This window comes from Macaca mulatta, chromosome 11 (genome assembly GCF_049350105.2).
Source record: "Macaca mulatta isolate MMU2019108-1 chromosome 11, T2T-MMU8v2.0, whole genome shotgun sequence".
In the NCBI taxonomy this organism is placed as follows: Eukaryota; Metazoa; Chordata; class Mammalia; order Primates; family Cercopithecidae; genus Macaca; species Macaca mulatta.
This window is the reverse complement of record NC_133416.1, coordinates 36,153,189-36,158,346: the sequence shown is the minus strand read 5'-3', so window position 1 is coordinate 36,158,346 and position 5,158 is coordinate 36,153,189. Positions and strand designations below refer to the sequence as shown.

Here is a 5,158-nt window from a genome sequence, read left to right as displayed (position 1 = left end):
TATAGCAGCATGACTTATAATTCTTTGGGTATATCCCCAGTAATGGGATGGTTGGGTCAAATGGTATTTCTAGTTCTAGTCCTTGAGGAATCGATCACCACACTGTTTTCCACAATGGTTGAACTAGTTTACAATCCCACCAACAGTGTAAAAGTGTTCCTATTTCTCCACATCCTCTCCAGCACCTGTTGTTTCCTGATTTTTTTTTTTTTTGAAAGATTTATTTATGCATTTTAGTCTTTGCAAGTCGTAGCTGTTCCTAGTGAATGGCCTAGCAGCCAGGGTCGCCTGCAGGCTGGCTTTGCCCTATACTAAGTGCCCAGCAAGTTGGCACGTGGGGCTGAGACCCAGCCTACACCCTGCCCACTGAGCTGCATGCCCAGGCCCTGGGCAGCATGTTTCTCTAATGTACCCACGGACACAAGTCACCTATACAAGCAGGAGACTCAGTCCCGTCGACTGGATGGTAAATGGAAGCTTCTAGAACACTTCCAGACTTCTGAGTTGCATCTTTTAACCAATGGGTTTTTGATTTCTTATCAAAATATAAGCCACAGCATTTTAGGCCATTTGCCTTGCTTGCCTGCAATAAAACAAGCAAGAACAGTATCAAACCCAGTAAACATAATGAGGAAATCTCACATAATTCTCCAACCTCAAAAATTCAATTTATTATATACTTAACCATTTTTTATAAAAATGTGTCACAGAAGGCCACTGTGCCTGACTCCGTGTGAAAGATGCATCTGCCCATCACCGTGATGGTCTCACCTGCAGGCTGTTTTCCACACCAGTAAGTACAAGTAGCAAGACAGCCACTGGCTCAAGTTCTCCCAAGGACTAAAGTCACATGGCTCAGTCTTCCGATTGTTTAGCTCCTTCTCTGGCTAATCTACCAGCTTCTTCATTGCCTATAAATCCCGAATGACCAGGAACGTGCATCCACTGAATGTCCATCCCCTGACTGAGCCTCTCCAGTGCCACGAAGTCCTCTTTGTTGATCACCTCTTTCCCTGCACTTGTCTTCCACCCATTTTCCTTCCAACTTTGAACACAGTTAGTTATACCATTTATAGTAAACATACTGTCTGTATACAGAACCAGTTTACTGATGTTTTGAGCCTTTGCTTGTTCAATGGTTTTGCAGGCTGCATGGATTTCTGCTCTTTGGTTTGTCTGTCGCCCAGGAAGTCTAATGCCTACATTTAAAGGATGGCCTGGCCCCCAGTAAACACAGATTCCTGCTCCTTGCCTTTTATGCCCATTACTGTAGCAGCAGCCATCAGTGTAGATGACAACAAAGTCTCCCATGTAGGAAACCTTGTCTCTGCTAACTGGAGGCGCCAGCTCCATGCTCTGCTTCATGTACTTTGCATAGGCTCTGTGCTTTCATCTCCATCTCCATCCAGTGACTCACAGAGTGGCTTGCTGGCTTTCATCTGCGATTCTTGTCCATGTTGATTTTCCTGCCCTTCTGAAACTTCCAGACTTGCAGATTTCCTGACAAAGGTCCAGGCCTCATCCTCTGTGGCAAACTTCTTAAATCTGGCAGCAGGAAACTGGTCCACCTGTGCTTTGCACTCATTCCAGGTCAGAAAGACCCCGGTCTTACAGCCCCTCCTCACGGCATAGAACATCCCGAACCCGGGAGAACTGCGAGGGCAGGACACGGCAACCAAGGCGACTCTGTGGGGCAGGAACACAAACCAGCTCATCGCTCACTCCTGGCACCAGGAAGCATTTAGACTCTGTTCCCTGATTTTTTAAATGATTGCCATTCTAACTGGTGTAAGATGGTATCTCATTGTGGTTTTGATTTGCATTTCTCTGATAGCCAGGGATGATGAGCATTTTTTCATGTGTCTGTTGGCTGTATGAATGTCTTCTTTTGAGAAGTGGCTGTTCATATCCTTTGCCCACTTTTTGATGGGGTTGTTTGTTTTTTTCTTGTAAATTTCATTGAGTTCTTTATAGGTTCTGGATATTAGCCCTTTGTCAGATGAGTAGATAGCAAAATTTTTCTCCCATTCTGTAGGTTGCCTGTTCACTCTGATGGTAGTTTGTTTTGCTGTGCAGAAGCTCTTTAGTTGAATTAGATCCCATTTGTCAATTTTGGCTTTTATTGCCATTGCTTTTGGTGTTTTAGAAATGAAGTCCTGGGGGCGGAGCAAGATGGCCGAATAGCAGCAGCTCCAGTCTCCAACTCCCAGCGCGAGCGACACAGAAGACCGGTGATTTCTGCATTTTCAACTGAGGTACTGGGTTCATCTCACTGGGGAGTGCCGGACGATCGGAGCTGGTCAGCTGCTGCAGCCCGACCAGCGAGAGCTGAAGCAGGGCGAGGCATTGCCTCACCTGGGAAGCGCAAGGGGGAAGGGAGTCCCTTTTCCTAGCCAGGGGAACTGAGACACACAACACCTGGAAAATCGGGTAACTCCCACCCCAATACTGCGCTTTAGGAAACAGGCACACCAGGAGATCATATCCCACACCTGGCCGGGAGGGTCCCACACCCACGGAGCCTCCCTGGTTGCTAGTGCAGCAGTCTGTGATCTACCGGCAAGGCAGCAGCGAGGCTGGGGGAGGGGCGCCCGCCATTGCTGAGGCTTAAGTAGGTAAACAAAGCTGCTGGGAAGCTCGAACTGAGTGGAGCTCACAGCAGCTCAAGGAAACCTGCCTGTCTCTGTAGACTCCACCGCTGGGGACAGGGCACAGTAAACTAAGACACACAGACACCTCTGCACAGACGCAAACGACTCTGTCTGACAGCTTTGAAGAGAGCAGTGGATCTCCCAACACGGAGGTTGAGATCTGAGAAGGGACAGACTCCCTGCTCAAGCGGGTCCCTGACCCCTGAGTAGCCTAACTGGGAGACATCCCCCACTAGGGGCAGTCTGACACCCCACACCTCACAGGGAGGAGTACACCCCTGAGAGGAAGCTTCCAAAGCAAGAATCAGACAGGTACACTTGCTGTTCAGAAATATTCTATCTTCTGCAGCCTCTGCTGCTGATACCCAGGCAAACAGGGTCTGGAGTGGACCTCAAGCAATCTCCAACAGACCTACAGCTGAGGGTCCTGACTGTTAGAAGGAAAACTATCAAACAGGAAGGACACCTACACCAAAACCCCATCAGTACATCACCATCATCAAAGACCAGAGGCAGATAAAACCACAAAGATGGGGAAAAAGCAGGGCAGAAAAGCTGGAAATTCAAAAAATAAGAGCGCATCTCCCCCGGCAAAGGAGCGCAGCTCATCGCCAGCAACGGATCAAAGCTGGACGGAGAATGACTATGACGAGATGAGAGAAGAAGGCTTCAGTCCATCAAATTTCTCAGAGCTAAAGGAGGAATTACGTACCCAGCGCAAAGAAACTAAAAATCTTGAAAAAAAAGTGGAAGAATTGATGGCTAGAGTAATTAATGCAGAGAAGGTCCTAAACGAAATGAAAGAGATGAAAACCATGACACGAGAAATACGTGACAAATGCACAAGCTTCAGTAACCGACTCGATCAACTGGAAGAAAGAGTATCAGCGATTGAGGATCAAATGAATGAAATGAAGCGAGAAGAGAAACCAAAAGAAAAAAGAAGAAAAAGAAATGAACAAAGCCTGCAAGAAGTATGGGATTATGTAAAAAGACCAAATCTACGTCTGATTGGGGTGCCTGAAAGTGAGGGGGAAAATGGAACCAAGTTGGAAAACACTCTTCAGGATATCATCCAGGAGAACTTCCCCAGCCTAGTAGGGCAGGCCAACATTCAAATCCAGGAAATACAGAGAACGCCACAAAGATACTCCTCGAGAAGAGCAACTCCAAGACACATAATTGCCAGATTCACCAAAGTTGAAATGAAGGAAAAAATCTTAAGGGCAGCCAGAGAGAAAGGTCGGGTTACCCACAAAGGGAAGCCCATCAGACTAACAGCAGATCTCTCAGCAGAAACTCTCCAAGCCAGAAGAGAGTGGGGGCCAATATTCAACATTCTTAAAGAAAAGAATTTTAAACCCAGAATTTCATATCCAGCCAAACTAAGTTTCATAAGTGAAGGAGAAATAAAATCCTTTACAGATAAGCAAATGCTTAGAGATTTTGTCACCACTAGGCCTGCCTTACAAGAGACCCTGAAGGAAGCACTAAACATGGAAAGGAACAACCGGTACCAGCCATTGCAAAAACATGCCAAAATGTAAAGACCATTGAGGCTAGGAAGAAACTGCATCAACTAACGAGCAAAATAACCAGTTAATATCATAATGGCAGGATCAAGTTCACACATAACAATATTAACCTTAAATGTAAATGGACTAAATGCTCCAATTAAAAGACACAGACTGGCAAACTGGATAAAGAGTCAAGACCCATCAGTCTGCTGTATTCAGGAGACCCATCTCACACGCAGAGACATACATAGGCTCAAAATAAAGGGATGGAGGAAGATTTACCAAGCAAATGGAGAACAAAAAAAAGCAGGGGTTGCAATACTAGTCTCTGATAAAACAGACTTTAAACCATCAAAGATCAAAAGAGACAAAGAAGGCCATTACATAATGGTAAAGGGATCAATTCAACAGGAAGAGCTAACTATCCTAAATATATATGCACCCAATACAGGAGCACCCAGATTCATAAAGCAAGTCCTTAGAGACTTACAAAGAGACTTAGACTCCCATACAATAATAATGGGAGACTTCAACACTCCACTGTCAACATTAGACAGATCAACGAGACAGAAAGTTAACAAGGATATCCAGGAATTGAACTCATCTCTGCAGCAAGCAGACCTAATAGACATCTATAGAACTCTCCACCCCAAATCAACAGAATATACATTCTTCTCAGCACCACATCATACTTACTCCAAAATTGACCACGTAATTGGAAGTAAAGCACTCCTCAGCAAATGTAAAAGAACAGAAATTATAACAAACTGTCTCTCAGACCACAGTGCAATCAAACTAGAACTCAGGACTAAGAAACTCACTCAAAACCGCTCAACTACATGGAAACTGAACAACCTGCTCCTGAATGACTACTGGGTACATAACGAAATGAAGGCAGAAATAAAGATGTTCTTTGAAACCAATGAGAACAAAGATACAACATACCAGAATCTCTGGGACACATTTAAAGCAGTGTGTAGAGGGAAATTT

The 5,158-nt window shown here is 45.2% G+C and overlaps 1 pseudogene across 1 annotated transcript; it reads right to left on the bottom strand.

The window, feature by feature from the left end:
• Nucleotides 1–649: 649 nt before the first annotated feature.
• On the bottom strand, nucleotides 650–1,715 carry LOC696333 (ribonuclease H1 pseudogene; annotated as a pseudogene). The gene has a single exon (XR_013401741.1). The product of XR_013401741.1 is annotated as a ribonuclease H1 pseudogene (transcript).
• Nucleotides 1,716–5,158: the final 3,443 nt, after the last annotated feature.